Consider the following 13,680-nt stretch of genomic DNA (forward strand, 5'->3'; position numbering starts at 1 on the left):
TTCCTGCGCAACCGCTGAGCCTGGATGCGCATTCATCCATCCGTCGATGCTCTCGGTGTCGGGGGTTGACCTGCTTTCTCTTCTGCAGGTCTTACGAATAGCAAAGGACCACGTTTCGGACTTCTCCCATCTTGCGAGCTCTGGGACGAAGACCGTTCACTCAACAGCAACAGCGGTAACAACAACATCAACAATACAATGAGCAGTGTTGTTGTCTGTGAAGTGGGGGTCATCTGCTGTACAGTAGCCAAATCTGAAGTTATAATTTTTGGTACTGAAATCCCTTAAGTGGAACCACTTAACCTTAGGTTCTTCAAAATCTCGTTTACTCACCTTGCTACCCCAAACCCTATAACACACACACACACACACACACACTCTCAAGCACTTCTCTGCCTCTTTCTCCATCGACTTCGTTTACTTCCTCCCCCTGTTTTTCCCTCTTCCTTCTCCCCTCCATCTTCATCTTCCACTTCCTCCCTCCTCCATCTCTTCCTCTCTCTGCTTTCCTTTCAACGTTTATTACAACAGCGGTAAACTATTTCCCATTTTCATCAATATTTAATTATTAATTATTTATAACTATTAAATATTTATCTGCTTTGTCTGGCAGCCCATCCCCCGCACTCCCTGCACTCTCTCACCTTTCAAAACTACATCTTCCTGTTATCCAACAAAACCTTTCTCTATTATCACTCTCCTTCTTGTGTGTGTATGTATACACACACATACACACACACTCTTATATAAGTACACACCTTTGGCTATCGTTTTGTCTCTAATCTCTAATGTAATCTCTCTGTTTTATTTACTGCCTCTGTTTGTTTGTGAAGGCATCGGTGCCAAGAATGAACTGTAATGAAGCCAACCAATGCCAGCATGCGAAGAAGACATAGAATGATGATGATGATGATGATGATGATATATAAAAATCATCTTCCAGTGTTTTAAATTTGGGTTTTGTCCCTGTTAACGGGGGTGGTTGGATTTACCTCAATGCTATAGCAACCAAAGGTAGGCAGGTGCAGCCCACTCTAACCTTTGGGTTGGCTGGCTGGTGCCCATTCTCCTTTGCTGTCATGAGGCTTTTTTGGAGCTGGATTTTCTATGGAGAACATGCCCTTTATTAACCCCAACCTCAGTTTCTAGACATGAGTGGTCCCAAGACCAAGGCCTCCTTTGCTATCATGAGGCATTTCTGGATCTGGATTTTCTATGGGGACCATGCCTTTGCTTACCCACAACCTCAGTTTCTAGACATGAGTGGTCCCGAGACCAAGGCCTCTACCACGATTTTTAAGAAGCGTGGTGGAAAACTGGCTCAGGAAGGCAGGGGGATACTACTCCCTGAGACTCCTTTCGGAGTTCCCCTGCTTATGATGAAGATGTATAGAATCCTCATTTAATGTCTGTTTTCAGTGTTGACATAAATGGATGGTTTGACAGAATGTGTTGGGCTTACAGGACTGTACTGAGCTTCAATATCAACTTTTGGCATGGATTCTGTGATTGGATGTCCTTCCGAATGCTTGACACTTTACAGTGTGTGTCACTGGGTGTCACCCTAACCTTAACCCTGCCAAGTGAAGGGGCGGTGGCTTTATGCCAGGTTCTAAGAGGCTAAAAGTATGATAGGCAGACAGACAAGCACAGATGCCTTGCTGTCGAGGAGATACACGACCACCTGCATTATCTGGAGGTGGATGGGAGTTGCTGGGAAGGAGATAAAGATGGTAGGGGTCAGTTGTCAGAGTGAACTGTCAGGATAGAAGAAGGGGAGGTTGCAGGTTCAAACCAGCTGCATGGCACCTTGAGTAAAGTTCTTCTACTACAGCCTCAGGCTGACAAAGAGCATTGTGAGTTGATTTCATAGATGGAAACAGAGAAATTCTTGTAATATATATTAGTGTGTGTGTGTCTGTGTGTCCGTGTGTCCCCTTGTTTTGATATTGTACAGTAGTTATAAGCAAGTGCACGCCATACAAGCCTGTGTTGTTCGCTTCCAATCTTCTGTGAAAACAAGTGCATCATCATCATCGTCATCATCTTCCCCTTCATCATCATCATCATCATCATCATTTAATGTCTGTGTTCCATGGATGGAATGGTACCACAAGAGCCGGCCAGGCCAAAGTCTGCACCAGACTTCTGTGACTGTTTTGGCAGGATTTTGTACAGCTGGATGCTCTTCCGAACACCAACCACTCAGCAGAGTGGACTTTTAACATGGCACAAGCACAGGAAATACTACCGTGCTTGGAAACAAGTGAAGGCTGGCAAGAAGAAGGCCACCTAGCCACAGAAAATCTGCTTCAATACATTCCATGATGGCAATGATGATGATGATGATGTATATTGATATAGAGTTTTAAAAACTCTCTAAAAAGGAAGTAGAGCTTTTGCTTACCCAAACTATGAAACAGGATAGGCAGTGACACCCTTCCTTCCTCCGTTTGCTTTCATTATTCCCTCTCTTTCTTTCTCTTGCACTCTTTCTTTCTCTTGCACTCTTTCTTTCTTTCTTTCTTTTTTTCTTTTTTTCTTTCTTTCCTTCTTTTTTTCTTTCTTTCTTTGTTTCTTTCTCTCTCTCTTGCATGCTCTCTCTCTCTTGAATGCTCTCTCCCTCTCTTTATTCTCTCTCTCTTGCACTCATTCTCTCTCTCTTTCTCTCTCTGGTACTCCCCTCCTCCTCCTTTTACTCTCTCACTGCTCTTTCTCTCTCCTCAGTCACTGCTCTAATTTAGTTAATATTACAACATAAAAATTTACCGCAACTGCAACTGATGCATTCTACCACCAGTAGCAGCAACAGCACCACCACCACCACCACCACGAGCATTCATTCATTGTCCAAGATGCTGTGTTGCCATCTGTCTCCCTCCCTCTCCCTCCATCCCTGCTCTTCTGGAATGATAAACTGTGTCCACCATCCCATCCAATACATCACTTCTCCATCTCTTTCTGTGACTCATCCCTTCAGGAACCCCTCAGAGCCACAACCCTCCAGAACAGCACGCTTCCCTTGTGTCAACCGCAGACCTTCATCTACATATATTTCAAATACCTCAATGCCACCAGTCTGGGAGGGCTCGGAAGGGCCCGCTGGGTTCACACATTAGAAACAGTACCACCACCACCACCAAACCACCACCACCACCACCACCACCACCACCACCACCAAACCACCACCACCACCACCACCACCAAACCACCACCACCACTACCACCACCAAACCACCACCACCACCACCACCAAACCACCACCACCACCACCACCAAACCACCACCACTACCACCACCAAACCACCACCACCACCACCACCACCACCAACACCACCACCACCACCTCTGCTGTTAACACTGAGACCACCATCTCCACTGCCGCCATCACCTTCACCAATCTGCTCCATTGCTGCCATCATCACCATTGCAATTAACAGTAAGAGCACCATCTCTACCACCACCACCACCACCACTAGAGGCCTTATCCTACCTCCACCCTCTCACGGCCACCACCATCACCGATTCCACATACTCCCATTTATGTTACTGCTGCAGTGTTATAATTAATCATTATTATTATAGCGCTATCATCCTCATTATTATTATTATTATTATCATCATCATTTTATTATTATTATCATCATCATTATTATTATTATTATTATTATCATTATTATTATTATTATTGTTGTTGTTATTATGTAAAGTGTTGGCACGTGTCTCTGGACTATTGTAATAATTCAATGAAAAAAACCAACAATAAACCATTGTGTTCTGACATTGTCCAACCAAAGAACAACACCATCCAATCCTAAAACATGCTGCTGTTGCTGTTGTTGCTGCTGCCGCTGCCGCAGCTGTTGGCGTTGCCGTTGTTTTAACTGGGTTTCTGTTTAGTTTTTCCGACTGGTTAGTTTCCAATTTAACCGGATTTATTGGTCAAAGTTTATCTTTTGCTGTTAGAATTTAGACAAGAGTTTCACAGAGAAGCTTTAGAAAGTTTTACCATTATTGTTCCCACTGGAATCTGCTGCCATCGCCCACCACATGTCAGCCTCCTCACATTCCAAGGCTCTGTCCTGCCATTAATGCGTCTTTTATTCTTTTGCTTGTAGGAGTAGGAGTGGCTGTGTGGTAAGTAGCTTGCCTACCAACCACGTGGTTCTGGGTTCAGTCTCGCTACGTGGCACCATGGGCAAGTGTGTTCTACTATAGCCTCGGGCCGACCAAAGCCTTGTGAGTGGATTTGGTAGACGGAAACTGAAAGAAGCCCATCGTATATATGTTTATATATATATGTATGTGTGTGTGTATGTTTGTGTCTGTGTTTGTCCCCCTAGCATCACTTGACAACCAATGCTGGTGTGTTTACGTCCCCGTAAGTTAGCGGTTCAGTAAAAAGAGACTGATAGAATAAGTACTAGGTTTACAAAGAATAAGTCCTGGGGTTGATTTGCTCGACTAAAGGCAGTGCTCCATCATGGCCACAGTCAAATGGCTGAAACGAGTAAAAGAGTCAGTAGACCGTGGCCATGCTGGAACACTGTCTTGAAGAATGTTTTTAGTTGAATGAATCAACATCAGTGTTTATTTATTTATTTTGAAAGCCTGGTACTTATTCCATTGGTCTATTTTGCTGAGTCGCTAAGTTACAGGGACGTAAACACACAAACACCAGTTGTCAAGTGACAGTGGAAGGCAAACATGGATGTCAAGACACACACATCCACATATCATCATCATCATTTAGCATCTGCTTTCCATGTAGGCTTGGGTTGGATGGTTTGTCTGCAACTGGTAAGCCAGAAAGCTGCTCCAAGTTCTAGTCTGATTTGGCATGGTTTCTATGGCTGGACGCCCTTCCTAACACCAGTCCCTCCGAGAATGTGATGGGTGCTTTTATGTGCCACCAGCATGAGTGCCAGTTTTGTGACACTGGCATCATCCATGACTATGATTTCACTTGGCTTGACAGGACTTCTGAAGCACTGCATATCGCTGAAGGTCTCGGTCACTAGTCATTGCCTCTATGGGGCCCAAAGTTCAAAGATCATGCTTCACCACCTCATCCCATGTCTTCCTGGGTCTACCTCTACCACAGGTTCCCTCCACAGTTAGAAACTGGCACTTCTTTACACAGCTGTCCCTGTCCATATGCACCACTTGACCATCCTAGTGCAGTCGTCTCTCCTGCACAGCACATCTTATGCTCAATTTTTCTGTCAAGATGCTTACACTTACGCTCTGTCTTACATGCACACTGACATTGCACATCCAGTGAAGCATACTTCATTTCTTTCAAGCCTTCTCATGTCCTCTGCGATCACAGCCCATGTTTCACTGCTTTGTAGCATGGCTGTTCACACACAGGCATCGTACAATCTGCCTGTCACTCTGAGGGAGAGGTCCTATGTTACTAACAAAGGTAGAAGCTCTCTGAACTTTGCCCAGCCTATTCTTATTCTAGAGCATCCACTCTCAGAGCTTCCACCTCCACTGCTGGCTTGGTCACCTAGATAACGGAAACTATCAACTACTTCTAGGTCCTCCCCACCCCGGGAGGCCAGCCTGAGGCTGTAGTAGAAGACACTTGCTCCAGGTGCTACACTGTGGGGCTGAACCTGGAACCATGTGGTTGGGAAACAAACTTCTTACCGTGCATCAAGCCTGCACCTGTAGCAGTGTTTTACACACACACACACACACACACACAATGTGGATGCAGCTTGGCCAAATGGTCAAGAAGTTTGCTTTGTAATCATGCAGTCTTGGGTTCAGTTTCACTGTGTGGCATCTCGGGCAATGGCTGATGTCACAGATTTGTGTTGACTTGTACCTTGTAAAATTGGAGAGATGGAAACTGTGTGGAAGCCTAGCCAATGGATTGAACCCGGAATTTAAATGTCCAGTCTTGTCACACTGTGGCTGGCTGATACTGTATCTGTGGATTATGTAAATGATATCTGTGTCTGTGGAATATTCAACATATTTCTTTATTACCCACAAGGGGCTAAACATAGAGGGGACAAACAAGGACAGACATAAGTATTAAGTCGATTACATCGACCCCAGTGCGTAACTGGTACTTAATTTATCGACCCCGAAAGGATGAAAGGCAAAGTCAACCTCGGCGGAATTTGAACTCACAACGTAACAACAAGCGAAATACCGTTAAGCATTTCGCCCGGCGTGCTAACGTTTCTGCCAGCTCTCCGCCTTAGTCTGTGGAACCACTTATATGTTAGTTCAATGAGTGAGTAACTCAGTTGATCAAACTGTTGAGCATGGGTCGGATGGTTTGACAAGAGTTGGCAAGCCAGAGGATTTTGCTAAGCTCTGTTGGCTGCTTTGCCTGGTTTCTATGGCTGGATGCCCTTCCTAATGCCGACCACTTTACAGAGTGGCCTTGGTGCTTTTTATGTGGCACCAGCACACCACCAGTGTTACCTAATTTGCAAGACAAAACTCATCAACTGAGTGGGGAGCAGTGTGTGTGTGTCATCATCATCATCATCATCGTCATTGTTTAACGTCCATTTTCCATGCTGGCATGGGTTGGACGGTTTGACTGAGATCTGGAAAGCCAGGAGGCTGCACCAGGCCCCAATCTGATCTGGCAATGTTTCTACAGTTGGATGCCCTTCCTAACGCCAACCACTCCAAGAGTGTAGTGGGTGCTTTTTATGTGCTACTGGCACAGGGGCCAATCAGGTGGGCATGACATTGATCACATTTGGAAAGTGTGGAATGAATGAGTGGTGAGACTCTTTGGGATGTTCCAATCCTTGACATGCAGTGTGGTGCACTGTATACTGCAGGATATGAAGATGCAGTGTGGTGCATTCTATTGCTTCGAGGTTGTGGTATTACATGTGTTTCATTATTTATTTTATTGCTTGCTTGTGTGTGTGTGTTTGTGTGTGTATAGATATGTGTGTGTGTGTGTGTGTTCCTTTCTATGGAAGAGTGTAGGCTCGAAACATTAAGGACTTTTTCACTTCCTGAGCATTATACTAATACATCTGTTTGTTGTCTATGCCACCTGTCTTCGTCTTTTGTTTTTTTGTGAATTCTCCCTATATACATACATATATATATATATATATATATATATATATACATAGATACACTTGGTGGTGGTTGTGATAGATGTTATTGTTGTGGTGGTTGCAATGGTTGTGGTAGTAGCAGCAGTAGTAGTATTGGTAATAGCTATAGTATTAGCAGTAGTGTGTGTGTGTATGCATATATATATATATATATATATATATATATATATACACACGCACACACACATGCACACACACACACACACACATAGATATATTTGACATTTCTATCCAGTTGTTGTTACATCCAATAGTAAAATGGTTGTTTTATGGCTGACAGCCAGATATTGTCTCCACAACAACAATGGTGGTGGCGCTAGTGGTAGCAGTACAAGATGGTGGTGGTGGCGGTGGTGGCGGTGGTGCTGGTGGTGATAAGGAAGGTGCCAGCCTTCTACTGTAAACACCCACCTATTGTTGTGTTGTTATTTGTTAGTAACAAGGAAACAGCAACTAGTAGCTTGCTTACTTAACAGCTTGTGTGTGTATGTGTGTGTGTGTGTATATATGTGTATATGTATATATATATATAGCTTTTTCTATAAACACTGACTGTTCTAGGGTGGAGTTGTTTCATGGACTATTTAGTGAAGTGAAGATGAGAAGGATGGATATATATCATCATCATCATCATCATCATTTATATATATATATATATTCACACATAAGCACTTTTTTGTATTAAAGTATGAGAAGAGAGAGAGAGAGAGAGAGAGAGAGAGAGAGAGAGGTAAATACATGTATACACCCATTTATATCTAGATGTATGCATGTGTGTGTGTGTGTGTGTGTGTGTGTGTGTGATTTATAGTTTAAGTAGGAGGGAGAGAGGTAGACACACCCACACACACAAGCATCCACCTGCCCCCATCTCCACACACACATATATTTATCATCATTTTATGTCCGTTCTTGATGCTGGTATGGGTGGGACACTTTAACAGGATCCAGCATGGAGGGCCACATATGGGAGTCACATTAACTGAGTCTACTTGTGTTATTTGTTTAACCCTGGGTCAACCCTCTTCTTGCTTTCAGGAATGGTGTACCCTTGTCTAAGACTGCAAAGTATGAGTTGAAGGAGATTTAGCTACTATTTCTAGCATTTTGGGAGCCTACATCGAAGCCTCCGCCTTGGCTTGTCTTTCTTCTTGTTACATCTGTAGAAAGGGTTGAATTTGTTGCCCCTGTCTAAAGATTAAATGGCTTATAGAAATAATGGTTAACAATATAGCCGTGTAGCCCCTATTTATGTCACCTGTTACCTCCACACTACCATAGTAACTACATTGTGGCCCCTATCTGTTATCTCACACGTTAGTGATAACACACTGTGACCCCTATTTACGCTACCCCCCACACTACAGTAATAATAGGCACACTGTGTGGGTCCCTATGTATGCTACCCCACACTTTAGTGATAATAGACACATTGTGTCCCCTATTTATGTTACCCCTACTTTAGTGATCCCCTATTTGTGTTACCCCCATTTTACAGTAGAAATAGTCACACTGTGTGGGTCCCTATTTATGTTACCCCACACTTTAGTGATCCCCTATTTATGTTATCCCCACTTTACAGTAGAAATAATCACACCATGTGGGTCCCTATTTATGTTACCTGGTTAATATCCACAGTTCTTAACTGGGAGGAAATTTGGGGGTTTTTCCTGTGGAGGAAATAAATTTTGAGTTGAACAATTTTTATTCTCAGTGGATTTGTTTGACTTTTTTTTTTTGGTGAATGTTGATTCGAAGGCTGTTAAATTAAGATAAGGTCGTTAATGTTATGTTAGACTGCCATTTTTTTTTATTTACCATATTTGGATGGTTGGTTGGGGGTGGGGGGGGGTCATAGAAGGGAAAGTTCTGGAAACACTGAATTAGATTTTCTTTTTGGCATTTCTAAATGAAGTTTGTTGGCCAACTTCAGGGTTCTATCTACTCCTTTACCTTTGACCCATGACCAGTCTATTATTGACCCCACTTTAATTTACTAACCTTGACCCACTGTTTCCATTTTTTTTTTTTTTTTTTTGATAAAAGGGCTTAGCTGTATGGTACAAACATTCACCTAGCACCCATGTGGACCCAGTTTCAATTCCCCTTCGTGACACCTCTATTCCTGTCTTCTATTGTAGCCTCAAGTGGACTGAGATTTTGGGAGTGAAATTCGGTATAATGGAAACTGGAGTGAAACCCGTGATGTTTGTGTGCATGTGTGTGTGTTTATCTATTATTCACGTTATTTCAGAAAGTGACTTAGCCGTTCAGCAAATCGTAGTTTGTAAAGTACCAGACTGAAATAATTATTAGGGTTGGTGGATTAAAGCACCTTTGGAGGTGGTGCTCCAGAATGACCGCAGACCGGTGAGAGAAATTGGTAAAGAATGTAGGTGTGTCAGTTTTAGGACAAATAGATCATGTTGTAAGAGGCAGCCAAAAGGGGTGGGGACAGGAAGGACGTCTGGCCGTTAAACCCTACCTAAGAGTACCTGTTCAACCCATGCCGTCATGAGAAAGTAGACGTAAAACGATAACAATGTGTGTGTGTACGATTTTGTATGTCTATTTTCTAATATTTTTTTTTATTGAGAAATTTCTAAGTACACTTTTGTTGTGGTTGCACCTAATAAAACTACGTCTTTCCTTTGCTCGTGTTGAATCATCAGGTGGTTTCACCTATAAAGGATTAACGAAACCGGTTCTTAATCTGCTTAAAGCAAACAGACATATTTCATTTTTTCCTTACGTAATTGATTGCGCTGGAGTACCTGATGTAAGGGAGGTAACTTCTCTGTTCTTCGTCGACTTTAATCAGGTTTGTTATAACGCAACACCTAGTTGCCTCTCTCTCTCCGTAACGATAACGTTCTAGCACACACGCACACACACACACACTGTGCAATAGATCTTTTCTACTCTAGGCACGAGGCCTGAAATTTTGGGGGAAGGGGACAAGTCGATTACATCGACCCCAGTGCGTAACTGGTACTTAATTTATCGACCCTGAAAGGATGAAAGGCAAAGTGGACCTCAACGGAATTGGAACTCAGAACGTAGCAGCAGACGAAATACCGCCGATTATTTCGCCCGGCGTGCTAACGATTCTGCCAGCTCGCCGCCTCAAACTGTGGCCATTATGGGGCACCACCATGAAGGGTTTTAGTCGAACAACTCTACTCCAGGACTTTTACTATTTTTTTTAAAGCCTAGTGCTTATTCCATTACACTCTTTTGCCAAAATGCTAAGCTGCAGGGGATGTAAACGCACCAACACCGATTGCCAAGTGGTGATGGGGAGACAAACACAGACACAAAGACACACACACACTTGGTGACACTGCCAGTGCTGGTGGCACATAAAAAGAATCCAGTCCACAGTGTAAAGTGACAGGCATTTGGAAGGGTACCCAGCTGTAAAAACCATGCCAAAACAGACCTCGCTTGTGCTGGTGGCACATAAAAAGCATCCAGTCCACAGTGTAAAGTGACAGGCATTTGGAAGGGTACCCAGCTGTAAAAACCATGCCAAAACAGACCTCGCTTGTGCTGGTGGCACATAAAAAGCATCCAGTCCACAGTGTAAAGTGACAGGCATTTGGAAGGGTACCCAGCTGTAAAAACCATGCCAAAACAGACCTCGCTTGTGCTGGTGGCACATAAAAAGCATCCAGTCCACAGTGTAAAGTGACAGGCATTTGAAGGGTACCCAGCTGTAAAAACCATGCCAAAACAGACCTCGCTTGTGCTGGTGGCACATAAAAAGCATCCAGTCCACAGTGTAAAGTGACAGGCATTTGAAGGGTACCCAGCTGTAAAAACCATGCCAAAAAGACCTCGCTTGTGCTGTGGGGCACATAAAAAGCATCCAGTCCACAGTGTAAGTGACAGGACAGGCATTTGGAAGGGTACCCAGCTGTAAAAACCATGCCAAAACAGACCTCGCTTGTGCTGGTGGCACATAAAAAGCATCCAGTCCACAGTGTAAAGTGACAGGCATTTGGAAGGGTACCCAGCTGTAAAAACCATGCCAAAACAGACCTCGCTTGTGCTGGTGCTACATAAAAAAAGGCCCTCGGTCCACTCTGCAAGGTGGTTGGTGTTAGGAAGGGCATCCTGTCAGAAAAACCCTACCAAAAGAGACACAGTAGCCTAGGGTAGTATTTCTACCTGGCTGGCTCCTCTCAACTGTCCTACCCATGTATGTATGGAAGATGAATGTTAAACAATGATGATGATGGTATATACGACAGGCTTCTTTCAGTTTCCATCTACCAAATACACTCACAGAGTTTTGTTCAACCCGAGGCTGTAGTAGAAGACACTTGCCCAAGGTGACACACAGTGGGACTGAACCCAGAACCATGTGGTTGGTAAGCAAGCTACTTACCACACAGCCACACCCACACCTATATATATATATCTATTTCTTTATTGCCCACAAGGGGCTAGACATAGAGGGGACAAACAAGGACAGACAAAGGGATTAAGTCAATTACATCGAGCCCAGTGCGTAACTGGTACTTAATTTATCGACCCCGAAAGGATGAAAGGCAAAGTCGACCTCGGCGGAATTTGAACTCAGAACGTAACGACAGATTAAATACGGCTACGCATTTCGCCCGGCGTGCTAACGTTTCTGCCAGCTCGCCGCCTTATATATATATATACACCTATATATATATATATATATATATATATATATATATATATCTTTTACTTGTTTCAGTCTTTAGACTCTGGCCATGCTGGAGCACTGCCTTCAAGAAAATTTTAGTTGAATGAATTGACACCCCCCACCTATACTTATTTTTTTTTATAACGCTTGGTAATTATTCTATCTGTCTCTTTTTGGCAACATGCTACATCACAGGGACAGAAACACAAACACCATTTGTCAAACTGTGGTGGGGGACAAACACACACACACACAGATATATATATATATATATATGTATATATAATGTAAAATATAGAAGCCATCTTGATGGCTTCTATACTTTACATTATCGAGCGATTACTGTTTACATCTCATTCTGAGATTTAATATGTATATATATTTATATATATACAACAGGCTTCTTTCAGTTTCTGCCTACCAAATCCACTCACAATGGTATGGTTTCTATGGAGTTTATGAAGTAGACAGTGAGATAGCTATGGATTATTCTAAATTGATTATTCTTGGTGAGGTTATTGTTGTTGTTTAACCACAAGTCAACCCTAATTGTACAGATCTTTAATCAAATGTCTCTAGTCATGACTGTCCCATCTTTTACTCCGGCATAGTGTATCTAGGATTACGTTGTCCAGTGTATTCTGTCTTTATTAAGGTAGTAGCATCTGATTGAGAGGAAAATTGGCTGCTGTTTGGAGCAGGTCAAGCAACGAAATAGTCGTTCCCAAATTGGTCTGACATTAGCGAAGATGGCGCCAGAGATGGAAATACGTTTTGAAAGGAAGTAATTTCTGATGAAGCCGAAGACAAGACGTGGTGGTAGTGGTGGGAGTAGATGTATTGTATAAGGAATGGTTTACAAAGGAGGCGGAGGGGTTGAAGGGGTTTATTGCTCTGTTGGTAGGCAGCCAGGTGAGTGGGAAGGCAGTTGAAGGCTACTTGAAGAGAGGTAATCAATGTTTTTACCTGAGGTAACCACAGAACAGATAAACCAGTCTGTTCTGTTTAAAATAACGAGAGATGTGATTTAATTTTCGTTGTTAACAAATGTAATTAGAGCTATAATTTTAATTTCAGATAATTGCTTCTTGACTTCATATCGTCCAGCTGCAGGCATTGCCTTGGGCTAAATGAGCAAAACACTACAACTCTTGTTTGTCCAACACATCTTCTTTAATTATAGAAAACACTGTTTTGCATCAGTTTTTATCTCTTTACTGTCTTTCCTCTTGATTCAATATTGTAGCTGTTGTTGCTTCCGCTTGTGTTTACTGTGTCAATAAGTGTGCATGTGTGCATATGTGTATTCACACACACACACCACACACACACACACACACACACACACATACACACACACACATGAATACGTGTGAGTTTGTGCAATCAAACCAGAAAACAGTCAATATTATGAAAATACAGTTTATTTACATTCAAGGTGAAAATTTCATCATGGCGTAATATACTAATTACTACAAACTTCGTTAGCAATCTTTAATTGAACTTGTAGCAGTCGAATTACTCAACTTGGAAGTACCTGTAAAATATCTAATGATAAGTGTGTGTGTATATGTGTGTGCATATATGTATGTGTATATATATACACACACAAACACGTGTACACACACTTCTTTCTGCCACCTCTCCTCTTTCTTTTCTTTTTTCTGATGGAGGACTAGTGCCCAAATCATTAATGATCCTGTCTTCAAGTGTTATACAAATATCACCTTTTGTTAAAGCTTCTCTCTTGGTTTTTTTTCTTATTTTTACTCATTAATCTCTCTCTCTCTCTCTCTCTCTTTCACTCACACACACACACACACACACACACACACTTGAATTTATGAAACTTCACAAATCATTGAGTTCCTCATTGCCAATAATTAT

At 42.6% G+C, this 13,680-nt stretch overlaps 1 protein-coding gene across 2 annotated transcripts in view; it reads left to right on the top strand.

Annotated features, from left to right (window-relative positions):
- The window catches only part of LOC115222348 (dedicator of cytokinesis protein 9), a 264,847-nt gene that overhangs the window by 24,166 nt on the left and 227,001 nt on the right, over nt 1-13,680 (top strand). The window lies entirely within an intron of this gene.

This window comes from Octopus sinensis, linkage group LG19, assembly GCF_006345805.1.
Source record: "Octopus sinensis linkage group LG19, ASM634580v1, whole genome shotgun sequence".
Lineage (NCBI taxonomy): Eukaryota > Metazoa > Mollusca > Cephalopoda > Octopoda > Octopodidae > Octopus > Octopus sinensis.